General features: G+C 43.4%; 1 protein-coding gene across 4 annotated transcripts in view; it reads right to left on the bottom strand.

Annotated features, from left to right (window-relative positions):
• LOC137421707 (ephrin-A2) overlaps positions 1–18,841 on the bottom strand; it is a 121,856-nt gene that overhangs the window by 96,860 nt on the left and 6,155 nt on the right. The gene's annotated exons all lie outside the window — the stretch shown is intronic.

Genomic DNA, 18,841 nt, shown 5'->3' on the forward strand with positions numbered 1-18,841 from the left:
TTTATCTAATTACTTGAATGTATAATTTAAATCCCCAACTTAAATCCAGGGTATTAGAATGGGAAATCTTTTCACCAAGCGGGTTTAACTTGTCTGCATTTTCTTCAACGTACTCATCTGATCAAACATGAAGAGGAGCTTTTGCATACACTTACAACAGTGGCAATCTTGTATAACAATTTTCAGAAGTTATTTGAGACAGTCATAAAACCCACAAAATCAGCACAGGATCATGGAAAACACCAATCATAAATGGCGGTGTGCAGTTGCTCAACAGTTTCAAATTTTAGAGCGATCTTCAACGCCTGAGAAATAGAAGACACCTTGCTGCCCATTTGACAAAATTGTCCCCATTTGAAAAAAATTGGAGTGCAAGAAAGGTGCTGATGGTATCAGAAAAAGAGGGGTCCACAAAAGAGCATTGGGGGGGATAAAAATAAAAAGGGATAACGAAAATGGCATGACACCAGGTTCATTCCAAGCCTGTCACTTTGCAAGGACATGCACGAATAGTGCAGTGTAGGAATCAGGAGTCCAGGGTTACAGCGAACACAGTGGGTGATGCTACTGTCCATGAGCCAGCTCTGAACACAATAGAAAGGAGGCCAGAGGCAAAGTAGCACTGCTTGCTTTATGCCAAGTTCGTTTGATTTTCCCGTGGCTGGAAATTCACTGCGCTTTCAAACATGGAGCCGCCACATTCTGTGACTGATGACAACACCCGAAGCATTACGATCTAAACTCTCATCATGAATCTCATCATCGTTGACTCATGCTATGGATCCTTTTTATAGGGGAAAGGCACCTCCTTGACCACAGCATACATGGTGTGTTACATCTTTCAAGATGATGTTCCAAACCAGATGCAGAGAGATCAACTCTATTTCAGAATGAATGATCGTTTTTTTTAAAGGCCATTTTCCCCGCTAGAGCGGGGGTTAGCCTTGCGGGGCCCATGACAATCATGGTTCCCTGTTTGAGGCAATGTTTTTATGGCCGGATGCCCTTCCTTACGCCAACGCTTAGTCGCCTCTTACGATGTGCAGGGATACGGTGTACCTATTCTAAGCCGGGGTACACACCGGGATCATTCATCCCAGCAAACTGGTACACAATTTGCCGACCTCGGAAGGATGACAGGCTGAGTCAACCCCCCTGGTGTTAAATTAGCGATCGACCGGGATTCTAACCCAGGACCCGAGGATCCCAAGCCGGCACCCTAACCGCTAAGCCAACACCAGAAGGCAAAATAAATAAATAAATTAATGGAACGTCGATGATACGAAGGCTTAATCACTTCCACAAGTTTCAGTGGTGCTATAGGATGGTTACGAGGTGTTGCATTCAATGGTCAAGGAATACAATTTAAAGGCATACAGGAGGAAATTGTTTCAAACAAGTGAAATTGAACACCACACCCGTGACTTAGAAACACCATCCTTAAGCAATCCTTCACTTGCAGTCTGAGATAACCAATTTCAGGTAATTCCACCATAGTTACACATGACACAGGAAACAGAAGACGCGGCCAGTTCGCAAAATGTAAGAAAAATCAAAAAGAATGGTGAATTTTTTTTTAAAGCGGTATCTTTTTCTACCACCATTACCACGCCAGTGCTAAACTAAAACCGTCAGCCTTCAGGCCTAAATAACATGGGCACAAATATTGCACATACGGCTTACAGCATAAACTGTCTCCAATGATGAACGCAACGCTGACAGCAATTATGACAGTACCAGAAGGATGATATCTATAGCCCCTAATTAAATTGCATTATCTGGAAGACAAGTCACAAAAAGATAATTTAAAATGTCACCAAAGTCAAAGTAAATATTAACTGAACTATAGAGTCGGCTGGAAATAACAATGAATTCCAAAGTTCATAAACATTAACAATTCGACAACAATGTTTATATGTTACTTTCTTGCAACAGGAATATTGAAAGGTCGATTGAACTCGACAAATGTATCTCTGCTGTTAATTCACCGAGTTATTTAGAATTGGCAATGCAAGGATATATAGTATGTGTGGTTACATAGTTAGTATGTGTCTGTGAATGAGTGAGTGTGAGTGTGAGTGTGAGTGTGAGTGTGAGTGTGAGTGTGTCATTGGTTGTTATCTCTATATGCAAGTCTCAGAAGGTGGAACCGAGCCCTCCCAGGTCCCAAAGTATCCACTTTGTGAGTGTGCATATATGGGTGTGTGTGTGTTCATATAAATTATTGTATAATCTCAGCCCAGATATAAACGGTCTTTTTGATGTTTCACAGGTGGGTGTCATCAATGCGTGTACCGTCCCTCGGTTGAGTCAACTTGCTACGAGTGCAGAAGCTTCTGCCAAGACAACAACACTCCACGCTAACAAGTAGTATAACCTCATGTCAAGTCATCTCCAAGAAGACCAGACCACTTGCTACCTGTGGTCCAGGCAGGAATTTGGAATTTGGCCAGGATGCCGGTGATAACTTCGTGCAGAACAGCGAATGATACTTTGATTTTAACATCGACCAACTAATGCTAGTTGATGCCGATGGAACATCCAGTTTAACATCCATCTGATGGACTGCAAAATATCAGAATGGCAGTTTAAAGCTGTATCAAGGTTTGAACCCAGGTTAGACAGCTCGGAGGAGAGCGTGTATACCATTAGGATATCCTGACAGATATATATTAGTCTGGCATCTTACTTTATCTATCTATATATATAAAACACAGTTTGTGTGTGTGTGTGTGTGTGTGTGTGTGTGTGTGTGTGTGTGTGTGTGTGTGTGTGTGTGTGTGTGTGTGTGTGTGTGTGTGTGTGTGTAATGTTACCGATAGACTCCTAAACGGAGAGGCTTACGTGCTTGATATTTGGCATAGACATGGCCATTGAGCCTGGGACGAACATGGCCGAACTCAAAATATTTGACGATCCATATTTTTTATTCATATTTACCTCAGCGCATTTAAGCGCACGGAATCAACGGAATCAGAGCAGGTGGGCGCTGATTCGCTCAGAGCGATCACGTGATGACGCTATGAACGCTATGAACGATATGACGCTATGAACGCTATGACGCTATGAAAAAAGAAATCGCTATGACGCTACGAAACGCTATGACCGCTATGACGCTATGAAAAAAGAAATCGCTATGACGCTATGAAACGCGATGAACGCTATGACGCTATGACGCCATGACGCTATGAAAAAAAAAAAATCGCTCGCTTTGCCAAGGGGTAGCACCCCCCCCCCCCCCCCGTTCCCCTCCCCTCCCCTCCCCTCCCCTCCCCTCCCAATGCCGGGTACTTCTGCTAGTCAAAACAATAAGAAAGATGATGGTGAAGTTAAAGGTGGTTGTAAAAAAAATAGAAGAAAAAAAAGATAGATTCTCTTTTCTAAAACAACTACATAATTCACCAAGATCCTTTTTTGACTGCTGATAATGGTAGTAAGTTGTATAACTATTTTCAGACCTTTTATCCGCTGCTACTGCTGCTTCTAGCTGCCAAAACTTGAGAGATTAAGTGTCCAAGAGAAAACAGCATTGCTAAGTTACTGTTCCCCAATGTCAAGAATACAAGACCGAGTACACAAAACAAAACTTGAGGACTTGACCCGGGACAACCAAAGATCTTCCTGCCATTGCCAGAGCACAAAGAAGGCTCGCTGGGGGTGTCATAGTCAACTTGTCTTCTCCCGAGGCATTTTTCTCCCTTTCCTCTTAATTGTATTTTCTCCAGCAAAAGTCAAGCCATACATCACACCGTTAAGCACACAGTCAGTGGGCTTTAGAAGACCATGGGGAAAATGCAAATGAGCATGCAGGGGGGTGGACATGGAGCCATGGCCGGCTTTTGTGTTATTCATGTGGTTCCAAGGAGCCTCCAGTGTGGCGGCAGAGGCCTGGCGTCAGCTTTAAGAGGTCCTGGTAATTAAACCAGGGATAGAATGCACAAAGCTGGAAACAGTTTGCACAATTTCAAAGAGGAGCAGACTAATAATAAGTAATGCTATCACCGGTGTTAATCTACCATATGAATCCCGCCCTCCCCCCCCCCCCCCCCCATCTCCACCCCCACAACAACACATTGGAGCAAAATTTAGGAGAGCACATGTTTCTGCATCATGGATAAAGTTATATATTACAAGAAAATGGGGTGTTAACAGCAAAATTCTGGCAAATCTAGGGAACTGGGCAAATTCAAATGAAAAAAAAGGTTCATTTTACTGAACAAAGACCGAGGATGCTGCGTACCTACACCGAAGGGTTGGGGCGGAGGGCATCTACCCTCACCTTTCATGCCGGGGCATTTTGCCCAAACTTACTTGATTCTAAGCTACAAAATCACATTACTTCGAAGTACGAACCTATTGTTACTTTTTGAATGAGCAAACCTGACATCCAAATGCTTGTTATAATTAACTTACAAAGTGTACGACTGTAACGTATTATTCTGACTTGTATTTGCATTGTTGTTGTGGTTTATCGGACGCGCTTATTCGTCAGACACGAGTGAATCATCACCGCGTCAATAAACGCGCTTTCCGCTTCCGGCACGATGGAGTCTGCTTGAGTTCGTTACATGGTGTCAGAAGTGGGATTGATTGTGGGTTCAAACACATGTGGGTTCAAAATGCTTGCAACACAGAAGTGGGTTCAAACACATTAATCGTCGATTGCATCATTGATGGCAGCCATGATAAGAGGGTCCAAGAGAAATTACTCGATAGGGGTGAGGAGCTCTCACTAGCTAAAGCTATAGAAATTGGCCAACAGCTAGAGCTCTCGCAGAAACATATGAGAATAGTCCGAGATGAAGATGCTCTCATCTCAGCCCTCAGATCTGAAAACGAACGAACTCAGCACCAGACTCAACGTTGTAAGAGCAAGCCTGATAGGCATACACAAGCCACCGAGCTGTTCAAAGCTGAGAATCGGTTTCGGAATGACGGTCCCTGCAGCAAATGTGGCCAGTCAGTGCACAGGCAAGCCAAGTGTCCAGCAATTAATTCTAGCTGCTCCTACTGCAAGAAGCCTGGTCACTGGTTTGCGGCGTGTCGGAAGAGACTGCGCGACCTAAAGTCCCTTGATGAGGAGACCAGTCTAGATCATGTAGATCTTCCTCAAGAACTCGTCAAGGAATCTGAAATTTTAAGGATCTCCGCTCTACAACCAAGCATCAATACGGCTACTCATGACAAGTGGGCACAGACCGTCACGTTGCTGGGTCAGCCGACTCGGTTCCGGATTGACACGGGTGCAAGGTGCAACACACTAACACTCAACGACTACCAGTTAGTCCAGCACCTCGCAGGCGATCTACAATCGTCGCATAAAGTTCTTAAAACATACTCGAACCATACTATCCATCCTGTCGGTACCGTGACACTCCCTCTCTCTCACAAAAACAAGACCGTTAGAGCCAGTTTTGAGGTCATTGACCTCGATCAGGAGAATGTAATGTCAGGCGCTACCTCGGAAGCCCTAGGCCTCATTGTCAAGCTCGATAAGTTGTCTCTTGTTCAGCCTCTAGTCAATGTGTCTCAGGAAGCAGTAATCTCTGAGTTTCCAGAAGTTGCCAAGACAACTGGAACTCTTCCCGGAACTTATCGGATCAAGCTTGTAGAAGGGTCACAGGGAGTAGTTCACGCTCCTCGCAGACAGCCTGCAGCATTGAGAGAGCAAATAGTTGACAAGCTACAAGAGATGGTCACCGAAGGTCACATCGCGAAGGTAGAACGACCGACTGAGTGGGTGAGTTCCATGGTAGTAGCTCTTCGCAACGGCAAAGTCCGCATCTGTATAGACCCCAAAGACTTAAACAAGTGCACAAAACGTGAGCACTACCCAATGAGAACTGTTCAGGAAGTTTTAGCTCAAATCCCTGGAGCCAAAGTATTTTCTGTGCTTGACGCCCGCAGTGGGTTCATGCAAATTCGCCTTGACGAGCCTTCTTCATTCTTGACCACGTTCAATACACCTGTAGGGAGATACCGCTGGCTGCGTCTCCCTTATGGATTGAGGTGCTCGCCGGAGATATTCCAGCGAATCATGGACCAGATGCTAGAAGGGATAGAATGGGCAACAGCGGTAATGGATGACATTTTAGTTGCTGGTCGTGACATCACCCACCACGACTGTGTACTGAAGCGAGTTATGCAACGAGCTACAAGTTGCTACAAGTCTACAAGCTGTGACCTGCAACTAAACTTCCGAAAATGCCTCATCCGGCGAACCTCAGTCCCTTATGTAGGCCACCTGCTTACTGCAGAAGGAGTGCTACCAGATCCATTCAAGACGAAGGCAGTTGAGAAAATGCCACGTCCAACAGACAAACAAGGCGTCAAGCGTTTCCTTGGATTTGTTCAGTATTTAGGGAAGTTTATCCCCAACCTAAGTGACACAAGCAAGCCTCTCCGTGATCTCTGCAAGGCGGACGTGGAGTTCTCCTGGCAGTCAGCTCAGGAGCTGTCCTTCAAGAAGCTGAAGCAAGCATGTATTTCGGCCCCGGTCCTTCAGTACTACGATGTAAGTCAGCCAGTTGAAATACAAGCCGATGCCAGCCAAAACGCTGTAGGAGCCTGTTTGCTCCAGAATGGCAACCCTATAGCGTTCACATCACGCAGTATGACCGATACTGAGTGTCGCTACGCTATGATTGAGAAGGAAATGCTCTCAATCGTCCATGCAACAGAAGCATTTCACTACTATATCTTTGGAAAATCAGTAGTGGTATATAATGACCATAAACCCCTTGAGGAAATCTTCAAGAAGCCTCTCCTATCTTCTCCCATGCGTTTACAGTGTATGTTGCTCAAGCTTCAACGGTATGACTTGGAGGTTAACTACTGCCGTGGTTCTGAGATGGTGCTCCCCGACACATTGTCCCGTGCACCTCTACCGGACACCGACTCAGAAGCTGGGAAAGACCTTGAGCCTGTGAACATGTTCCAGTTCCTTGCGATCACGAGTGGGAAATACCTCGAAATCCAGGAAGCTACTCTGAGTCAAATGAGCCTTCTCTGCGGTGTCATTGCAAGTGGATGGCCTGACTCCCGAAATGAAGTCCCAGCACAGGTCCGTCCGTACTTTGACTCCAGAACGCAATTGGCAGTCTCAGACAGTGTTGTCTACAAAGGCATGCGCCTTGTCATCCCGCCAAGCCTCAGACCCAGAATGCTGAGCTTGATTCATGAATCGCACCTCGGAGTGAACAAGTGTAAGCAGCGTGCTCGCGAGGTCATGTATTGGCCCTCAATGAACTCTGACATCGAAGAAACTGTACGGAATTGTTGCAAGTGTGCAGAGTATCAAAGCGCTCAGCAACGGGAGCCTCTCTTGCCGACTTACACGCCTGATCTTCCATTCATCGAAGTTGGAAGCGACGTTTTTGACTTCGAATCAAAGCAGTATTTGCTCACGGTCGATTATTACTCCAAGTTTGTGGAGGTGGATTGCCTCAAGGACATTACAGCTCGCTCTGTAATCGAAGCTCTCAAGCAGCAGTTTTGTCGACATGGTATTCCAGAGAAGCTGCGAAGCGATTCCGGAAGTCAGTACACGTCAGAGGAATTTTCTCAGTTTTGCAAAGAATATGGCATAACTCACGACATTGTGTCCCCCAAGCACCAACGTGCCAATGGAGAGGCAGAAAGAGCGATCCAGACAGTGAAAAGGCTCTGGAAGAAGTCAGCAGATAAGTACTTAGCCCTGCTAGACTACCGCACCACTCCACTTGAAGGAATAAACTTGTCCCCGGCTCAGCTCCTAATGGGAAGACGCCCCAGAAACACACTGCCTTGCAACCGCACTCTTCTCATGCCTGCGCGGTATGACCATCACCTTGTGAGATCACGCCTTGACACACAGAAGGAGAAACAAAAATACTATCATGACAAGCCATCTATGTCAGATTTGCCACCGCTCCAGCCGGGAGACAGTGTTAGGATGTTGCCAAACCCGGAGGCCAGGCATTGGATTCCGGCTGTAGTTGAGGCGCGCCACAACAGCCCCCGGTCATATTTGCTGAGGACCCCAAACAATGTGTACCGGCGTAACAGGCTCCATCTCCGCAGAGTGCCTCATTCAGCCAATGTTGGCCCGGTGGGAAGTCAGCCACTCTCTCGCTTTTACTCTTCCCAGGACATGAGGGACTTCCCTGATCCCACCACTCAACAGGACACCCCAGTGGGGAACTGCTGCAAGTCCCCAAGTCCAAGTGAGCAAGCATCTGAATCCCAAAGTCTCCCAACAGTGTCATCGCCTCGAGCCACTGCATCTCCCAGAAATACCAAGTTCATCACAAGGAGCGGCAGAGCGGTTAACCCTCCCAGACGTCTGGATCTTTAAATTTAAATCAATTGATTCACGTGATCTGAATGTGATGCTGTTTGTTAATTAATTCAGTGTAAGTTTTACTTTATAGAGTTATTTGCTTTGCTGGTTTCCTTTAAAGTGGCTTCCTTGAAAGAAAGGAGGATGTAACGTATTATTCTGACTTGTATTTGCATTGTTGTTGTGGTTTATCGGACGCGCTTATTCGTCAGACACGAGTGAATCATCACCGCGTCAATAAACGCGCTTTCCGCTTCCGGCACGATGGAGTCTGCTTGAGTTCGTTACAACGACACAGACAGACCTCCAAGCCATCGCCTGGGTTCAAATCCTGACCCAGCTATGAACTGACATCCTCGTGTTTCACAGGCAGGGTGATTCAATATGTGTGCCGTCCTTCGGATGAACGTTATAAACTGGTGTCACGTCTACCGCTGTTAGTATGTGGACATTAAGGATCCTACGGTTTCCTTCAAGAAGAGTAGGCAAGCTATTGCCGGCACCCTGGCCAACTACCAATGATAGTTAAATGGTGCAGATGCGCACACACACACACACAGACAGACAGACACACACACAAATTCGGTCACTCGTTTAAGATAGTGTCATTTAGACTTTAGTACAACAAAGATTGTTGGTTACAGCTGGAGCAACAAAATTAACTCGGGAGTGCAACACAACAATGATGGGCCAAATGGCCTCATTTCCTTGTACAAGACTTGTTGCACTCAGTGCAGTCTGTCCTGCAGAGACCAAGGACCCTTTGTATATTGATTTCCATTCTGTACACAGAAAATAAATATTTAAATGCAATAGGTTTGGTTTCTGACTTTTGATTTCTTTCAATATATTTGAACATGTAGGTCCAAGGTCCCCACATGCCAACATTAGTTGGTGGACATTAAAGATCCCACTGCCTTCTTTGCGTAGGCGAGCCCAACCAACCCAACCCCCTCCCCAATCCCCTCCTACCCCCCCCCCCCCAAACCACCAACCCCCTCCTCCCCACCCCCCCCCCCCCCCCCTGTGTGCCAAGGAGGACCTGACCTATGATGCTAGATTGCCAAAGTGCCATTATTTCACGTTTTCCATATCACATTGAGAATTTAAAGTCTTTCTTGTGACATTGAGTTACAATGTTAATGAGTTACAACAAATTTCAGGGAAAATGTCCCAGAGGTTTGGAAAAAAGAAAATCTGTACAATGAACAAACAAAGACACTGTTGTATAGATACTAGGCATGTCTACCTGTCGCTTTACTGACAGGTTTAAACAAAAGAAACCATGTTGTACTTCAAAACATTCCACTCTATTCATTCTATCATTTGTCCGAGGTAATCTTCCATCTGCTTGGGAGTCAGGTAACCTCAACTTCATCATCCATATTTACATAGAGAAAATTGGGGCCTTCCTCTCCCTCACCCCTTCACCCTGAACCCCCTCTCTCAGATATGCTACCCTGACAGAAACTTAGCTTGGGGTACACTTGGGCACCATGCAAAATTTGGTTGGATTTGGTTCAGTAGTTTTGTTAGTTTTTGAAGTAAATATGTATAAATAAACAAAAAAAAAATCCCTCATCGAGCAACACTTGGCAAAAGAGAAAAAAGTAGAATGGCGCTCAGTAGAGCCTCCTTTTGACCTCAAAAACAATTAGTGGTTGAAATCAGTTACCTGATATGCAATTCGCCTTTTAAGTTAATCAAATGAAAATTGAGGATTTTTAAAATATCGAAAAAAGTGGTTGACCTTTGGCCGATGTTGACCTTGTGACCTATGTTGATCTCAAAAATAGTTGGTGGTTGAATTCAGTTAGCTATGTAAATACTATTCAAATTTCAAGTCAATCGGGTGAAAATTAAGGATTTTAGAAATTTGACAAAAGTGGTTGACCCTTGGCCTATGTTGACCTTTTGACGTCAAACATAAATAGGATTCAGTGTGAATACTAACTCTACCATTTGGTGAAATTTTATGAAGATCAGTTTAAAATTGTGACCTATAGGCAAGTTTAAGTGAGCAGACAGACAAACAAACACACAAACTAGAATGGCACTCAGTAGAGAGCATACCTCCACCTGGTTGGCCATATCACTCAATGGTGAAGAACCACTTAGAAAATTTTATACTGGCCAGATCCGAATCCAGATCTTCACCAAAATCTAATCATTTCGCCCTTGTGACATCTCTGCCAAATTTATTCGAATCCGTCCACAACTTGAGATATTTTGTTCACAAACAAACAGACAGGGGTGAAAACATAACCTCCATCCACCTTTGGTGGCGGAGGTAACCAAAGGGATCAACATATTTATCAAAAAAAAAAAAAAATTGCCAAGTCACAAACTTTCGCTTTTATCGTATAGATCTCCAATTTAACTTACAAGAACCACACCCGCTCCTTCCGGGAGCGACTCGAGAGCGGGCGGGGGTGACGTGGCAAATTGATTTTGTGCCAGTGCCTAGTAAGGACCCCCTCCTGGCAAGGGTCAGTAAACTACCTTACGTGCCCAGGTGAAAATTGCAAGTTGTCAACCCACCCTCGAAGGCGAGGGGGGCAAGTTGCGTGGAATTATTTGGGGCCCATGACCTGATCCTGGGTGCCCCTGCAAGTTTGTAAAATTTGGTGTTGATTGGCTAAACTGTTTAAGTCTATAACCTTAGACTTCCCTTAAATATTTAAAAACAACAGTCCATGCAAATAATATCAGAACACTAACTTTATGGAACTACTTAAGCCAATTTCAAAACGAATAAACGTTAAATCACAACTTTAATAAGTCGTACAATAAATTTGAAGGGGTTCGATTTTAGTTATCATGCGGACTGCCAGATAGATAGATTGGATTAGTTAATCTGTTCAATTTGGTGAAATCAAAATGAAGTAGTTCATTCCATATAATCATTTTCTTTTCAAATCAGAAACTTTAGTTTCGGAAGGCGTTTATAATGAAGCACTTGTCAAAAAATAAATTGCAAATATTAATATGCATTGGCATCCAGTTATCTTTTTCCTCGGGAGACTGGTTGCCATCTTCATGGCCCTACTCCGCTTCCCTTTCAGCAACAGTGTATAGATACATGGGGGTTGGCAGGATAATCTCAACTCGCCGAGCGGAAAGCATACTTGCCTCCGTGCTAACTAGCCTGAGTTCGAATCTTGGTCCTGCTATAAAATGCCACTTTGGTGTTTCGCATGCAAAGTGAGGCATCAATGAGTGCGCCATCCCTCGGATGGACTACAAGTTGGGTGTCCTGTCTTCCAGGATTGGTTGGTGGATGTCAAAGAACCGACGACATCTTGCGCTACTAGTTAGGGAGTTAGAGAGAGATCATCATGGATCACGAGCTCGTTCATGAAAGACTTTGGTCCCCCTCCCCCGTCTCTAACCCCTCTTCCGAAAGAAAAAAAAAGCATTCCTAGGCCGACCCCAAAGAAGGTGAGAATAATTGAGGTCGTTAAAGTAGTATAGTCATAGTTGTCATAGGTATTTGACACTTGATCTTGCTGCAGATTTTATTTTTTTGAAGTTTTCTGGTGCTTACATTTTCAGAAAATCAGTACAGGGTGAAATAAAACATATTTGCTTTGTTTTTGCACATTTATAAGCAATGTTTTGATGAAAATAAATAAATGGACAAAACAAACTGTGGATCAACATTGGATTAACTCACATGGATCAACTTTTTTGATCGGCTGAATGGGGCTTAAAGCTATAACCCACGCGAGTCGTGTTTCAAATAGTGTCAAGGGCAGAGCTGGCCAGAATAAATCCATTTAAATGACAAATCCCTTTAAAAAGCGACCAGTGATGGAAAGAAGAAGAAGAAAAAAGAAAGTCGGTAGCGAGCTTGCAAAAGCACATGGTGTCTGACCCCCACTCACCCTACTCCCACTAACCTTCTCCACAACAAAGCATATTGAAAACGAGGCTTCATTATTGAAAGCGAGTTTGATGTTGATTACGATGCAATTATCAGGCACGTGTTCATATCCAGGTTTCCCCCCTCGAGTTTCAAGAAGCTCAGCATTCCTGAGAGCGACTTGGCGCCCACATGCCCATGGGTCGCCCACAATCTGCAGGAATCATCTGAAGGCCTTCCATTCATTCAGTGCCAATTTCCATTCATTAACTTTATTAAATAAATACATTATAAGGAGCCCATTTGCATGCAATCAGCAGTTGCACTGTTGATCACCCAACTCACAATTACCTTCTCTCTTTTTTCAAACTTCTCAAGTCGGTCAATGTCCTCTGTCCTCAAAAGTCATTTGAAACTTCTTCAACATGTCGATTATGGATCTGGGCAAAATTTGGAACAATGTCGTACAGATTTGAATCTGGAGGACAACTACATGATGCTACATTTGCATGTGCAAAGCTTGCGGAGAGTCCGGTGGTCGGTATCAACTGTGCGGGGTTTTCAGGCTTGCAGTGTTGATATTTGGTAGGAATGACAGCATGACCTGCGGGGGTAAACGTAGAACAGATTTTTGTAAGGCCGCAGGATCCACACGCACAGTTGTGGCCAAAAATATTGGTCCCCTCGCACTTTTTTGAAATAACTCACAATTTTCTCTAAAAATAAGTTGAAACTGACAAAAGTATTTGGTCTCCACAATTATTTATTTCACTGTTAATATTACAGAAAGAGTTAATATATGGTAGCACAGCCTTTGGACAAAATAACTGCAGTCAAGCTCTTCCTATAACCATGAATGAGCTACCTACACCTACTGTACTACCTATCTACTACTACCTACACCTACTACTACTACTACTCCACTGGCAGTTTGGCCCACTCTTCTTGTGCAAACTGCTCCAGTTCTTCCAGATTTGAAGGGTGCCTTCTCCCAACTGCTGTTTTCAGATCTCCCCACAGGTGTTCAATGGGATTTAGATGTGGAATCATTGCTGGCCACTTCAGAATAGTCCAGCGTTTTGACTTGAACCATTCCTGGGTGCTTTTTGAAGTGTGTTTGGGGTCATTGTCCTGCTGCATTACAAATGACCTTCGACGGAGACCTAGCTTTCTGACACTAGGTTGAACATTGTGCTCCAAAATACCTTGGTAATCTCCTGATTTCATGATGCCATGCACACATTCAAGGCACCCAGTGCCAGAGACAGCACAGCACCCCGAAAACATCACCGAACCTCCTCCATGTTTGACTGTAGGGAAGGTGTTCTTTTCTTTGAAGGCTTCATTTTGTTTTCTGTAAACATAGAGGCGATGTGCTTTACCAAAAAGCTCTAATTTGGTCTCATCTGTCCACAGGACATTCTACCAGAAGGATTTTGGCAAACTCCAGTCGGGCTTTCTTATGTCTCTATCTCTCAGCAGTGGGATCCTCTTGGATATCCTACCATATAACCCCCTTTCATTGAGTTTGTGACGGATAGCGTGAGTTTAAACTTTCGTACCTTGTGTCTGAAGGTCAGCTTGAATCTGTTTGGCAGGTAATCGAGGTGCTTTCTCCTCGCATTTGAATAATCCTTTGCTGCAATCTTCGATCAAGTTTTCTCTTGTGGCCATATCCAGGGAGGTTGGCTACAGTGTCATGGGCCTTAAACTGCCTGATAACATTGCATATGGTAGACACAGGAACATCAGGGTCTCTGGCGATGGACTTGTAGCCTTGATATTGTCCATGCTTGGCTACAATCTTGTGTCTGACCCCTCAGACAATTCTCTTGTTTTCTTTCTTTTCTCCATGCTCATTGCGGAACAGTGACACAAAACAGCAGAACGACTCCTTTTGTCCATTCAAACTGGTTGAATGAGTGTTTTTTATATTGCAGGTACCTGCAACTCACCACGGGTGAGTTCATTTACAAAGTAAAGCAGAATCACCTGCTTGAAATCGAATTATTTTTAACAACTTCTAAAAGGTGCCAATAATATTGTCCGGGCCATTTTAGGATTTCTGTGTGGAATAAGCTAAGATTTAGTGGTTCACCTTTTTTTGTTTTGTTCCACTGTAAACCAAAGAAATAGATAGGTGGATACCAAAAGATTTTTTAATTTCAACAATTTTCTGTAAGAAATGGTGCATTATTTGAAAAAAAGTGCAAGGGTGCCAATATTTTTGGCCACGACTGTACACCGTTTGTTTCTTTTGCACGGACTTGTTTCCATGCAAATTTTTCAGTGTACCTTTAAGATAATAGGTTGTGCTGCTAGGATTTACAAAATTCCATTTGAACTGAATGTGCAATTAAAACAACTCTCATACAGTCGCTAAAGCGATCGTGCCAATATTATTAATGATGAAAAGGTCAGAGCAGGTCAAGCAAAAGCTGCATCAGGTTGAATGTTGGCGAGAAAACAAAGAGAAAGCAATTTCAATGGTTGGAAGATAAGATCCAGAGCGCCTTGCCATGATGATGAACAATGTCACGGTTGTCATCACCGAGTTCATGAAGAGGATGTCTGGCATGTCAAAATTGACCTCACTTCCCACAGCTACCTATACATGACATCCCTCATCCACAATTATGATCATTTCTACCACCATTAACCCATCCCATGCCCAGCTCTTTCTGGGTTTTTTCCTTCCTGAGTGTTTGCGGCTGAATCCATATTGTTTCCCTCATGGATCCTCCCATAGCCCTCATTCCTCCCAACGTCCCTTATTTCTCCAAGTCTTCCTCTACAATGCCTCAATCCTGCTGTTGGTTTATCGTTCACCCCCGCCAGCCCAAATCCAGAAACTATAATTTTTTTAAATTAACCCCCACTTATGAGAAGGGAAAAAGCATGGTTAAGCAATTGGTTCACTTTGTCTGTCTGTCCACAAACGTCATTTCATGATTGAGGAACAACTCAATTTAAATTGAATGTTATATTTTGAAAATGAATCGGAAAATGAGCCTGCTGTTTAAAAATACTTTGTCTGAATGTGTCCCTATTGTACATGCGCAGAGAGGAGAGATAATATTTTTACTCTGTCTGCATGACAGACAAACAAAATTAAAAATCGTTGCAAACAGGAAGGATGCTCTAAAGGACAGAATCATCAGGCACAAAGAACAAAAGCAATGTGTTAGGGTGGTGTAATAGACTGCGTCAACGGTGGTAAAACCAGTTTAGGAGCACTTGGACATGTTAAATAGACGGCTTCAATAGTGCTGAACTTCCGGAATTTATTTTAAACTATCTTTTAAATCACTTTTATTTCAATTGATGTACAAGTATAAACTTGAACAAGGCATGGGGTAATATGTTCCATGAAATCTAGTTACCCTGCGCAAGCGAAGCGAAAAGCGGGGTTAAGCATTCAGGTACGTACATGTGTGTGCCGTGTCTGCATTTTAAAAATTCATTTTCTCGGCAACCGTTGGTCCAATTGACGAATTTTTCACCATAGGAGGGCCTCCTCCTGTAGAATATTTTATTGAATATTATGACGTCATAGGTCACGTGGTACAGGCGCCATCTTGGAAAAACGTTGCACCTCAATATCTCCCAAACCGCTCAATGGAAAAAAATTGAAGCATGACTCATTGTGAAGTACTCACCATGGGGAATAAGATATGCTGATGACGATGTCATCGGTGCCTTAATTATGACGGCATAATTCTACAAGTACAACGCTTGATCTGATCAGTATGAAAAAAAAAAAATTCCTCTGCAACTGTTAGTCCAATTGGCACGAAATTTTCAGAATACGAGCGGCTCCACCTGTGTAATTTTTAAAATGCTAATTATGACGTCATAGGTCACATGGTATAAGCGCCATCTTGGAAAAATCTTTAAAAGGTTGCATCTCTATATCTCCGAAACCGCTCCATGGGAAAAAAACTGAAACATGGCTCATTGTCAATTACTCCGCTTGGGGAATAAGATATGTTAATGATGTCATCGGTACTTTAATGATGACGTCATAATTCGACAAGTACAACGCTCGATTCGATCAGTATGAATTTTTTCTTCTTGGTCCGATTGACACGAAATTTTCACCATAGGAGGGCCTCCTCCAGTAGAATATTTAAATGATTATGACGTCATAGGTCACGTGGTACAGGCGCCATCTTGGAAAAACTTCGCACGTCTATCTCTGAAACCACTCCATTAGTCAGGTTCACTATGTTTTTTCGTTCAAAATCATGGTAGATTAGCAAACCTATACATTTTTGGAAACGTTATTACATGGAAAATCTGAAAATCAATGTTTACATTTGCCAATTCCGACCAATTCGATTCGACCAATTCGAACAATTCGACCAATCGACCAATTCTATTCGACCAATTCGACCATTCGACCATTCGACCAATCGCTTCGATCGACCATTCGACCATTCGACCAATTTGATTCGATTTGATTCATCGAATTCGATTCGATCGACCATTCGATTTGCCAATCAATTTGACCGACCTTTGCTTGTGTGGAACGGACTGTGAAAACGATGCGGACTATATTGTCGGATACGACACACAGGACAGTGATGACGAACTCTAAATGGCATATTCTGTAATCGTGTATGTTTGATGCCATTGACTGCCTGTGTATATTTTGTCATTGACTGCCTGTGTAGATGTGAAGTTATACTGACTGCATGTGTATATATGATTTTGCTGACTGCCTGTGTATGTTTGGTGATATGAATTATTGTGACACATTTTGACGTTATTAACTGCCTGTACAAAATGATAACATGTATTTGATTATGCAACTTATCGCGAATATAAAGACAGTATTTTGCAATTCAAAACCTTTGATTCGTGTCTTACCATTCCCCACAGCACTAATTTGATACTTTCATTGGATTCCTTGTCCCTGAAAATATAGGTTTAGTATATATTTTAAAGTTTTTAGGGTAATTAGAGGCAGAAATAGAACAAAATATGTATTTTACAGTGGCCATTTTGAAAATCCAAAATGGCCGCCATACAGGTATCTCTCCAAATGTAAACATTGATTTTTAGTTTCCTTATGCTATAACCTTTCCAAAAATGTATAGGTTTGCTAATCTACCATGATTTTGAACGAAATATAATTTATTGACATAGTGAACCTGACTACATGGCAAAAAATTGAGACCTGGCTCAATGTCACCGACTCCTCATGGGGAATAAGATATGTCAATGATGACGTATTCGGTGCCTTCGCTATGACGTCATAATTCAACAAACACAACACTTATCCATCCGATCATTATTTTTTTAAATTTCAGCAACTGTTGGTCTGATGGACACGAAATTTTCACCATAGGAGCGCCTCCTCCTGAAGAATATTTTAATGATAATCATGACATCATAGGTCATGTGTTACTTGCGCCATCTTGGAAAAACCGAAAAACGTTGCACCTCCATATCTCCAAAACCGCTCTGTGGAAAAAAATTGAAACGTGGCTCATTGTAAATAACTCCATATGGGGAATAGGTGTTATCGATGATGTCATAATTCGACAGGGACAACGCTTAGTCTGATCAGTTTGAAATTTATTAAGCATGATCTCTGCAACAATTATATTAGAGAATATAAATTTATGGTGTCATCACTCATATGATCTGGCAGCCATTTTGGATCAAAAAAAAAAGTCAGGAGACGACGATGGTTCACGAGCGAGTGGTATTCAATGACAAAGGACGTACTGTAACCGAAACAGGCCCGGACAAGCCAGGCCCGGAAATGTCAAAACGAAGGTTGCTGACCTTGAAATGAGATAGAAAATAATGTATAATCAGTTTGTTTTTTTTTGTTGTTTTTTTTTGTTTTTGTATACTGAATCGAGGCTCGTGAAAGAGCTAACATTTACTTCACAAACAAATCGACCAGACAAACAAAATACACAAAAAGAGGGAGCGGAAGACAAGATGGGGAGAAAAGGGGAAGCACACAAACACAACATCCGAGAGCAGGGAGATGTGTGGAAGGGAGAGGGCCCGGGGGGAGGAGGCATGGGAAGGGGGGGGGGGGGGAGGGAGAAGTATAAAGCACAAGGACACCAAGGACTTCCAGGACAGAAGTTGGTATTTCAAAAAGTGGAATTGGGGTGAAATTAGCGGGGGTAGAAAAGATCAAGGTTTTGGATGGGGGAAGATAAGAGATGGTGGTGAACAGCTGTTTTAAAGACTTGGTGGGTGGAGTGGGATTGAAGAGAGTGAGTGAGTTTGTTCCAGAGGCGGGAGAAAAGAGGAATGAAGGAGTGAAGGTGAGCAGAGAGTCTTGATTTTGGCAGTTTAACCAAAAGAGGGTTGCAGGCAGATCTTGTGCGACCTGTAGGAATATTTGCGGGACAGAGCCCAGAGAGCTGGGGGGGCAAGGCCAGAGAAGAGTCGGTAGAAGACGGAAAGACCACCAACCTGCCTGCGGTGAGTGAGTGAGTGAGAGGCCCTTGGAGTTAGCTTCATCGCGGGAGATTCCAATGATTCTGAATGCTTTGGTTTCAACAGCGCAAAGGCGAGCTAGGTGTGAGGCAGGAGCACCAGCCCAGAGGGGAGAGCAGTATTCCATTGAGCTGCGGATGAAAGCCTTGTATGTGGTGAGGAGCTCAGGTGTGCCAAGGAAGGAC

This window comes from Myxine glutinosa, chromosome 2, assembly GCF_964187855.1.
Source record: "Myxine glutinosa chromosome 2, kmMyxGlut1.1, whole genome shotgun sequence".
NCBI lineage: Eukaryota > Metazoa > Chordata > Myxini > Myxiniformes > Myxinidae > Myxine > Myxine glutinosa.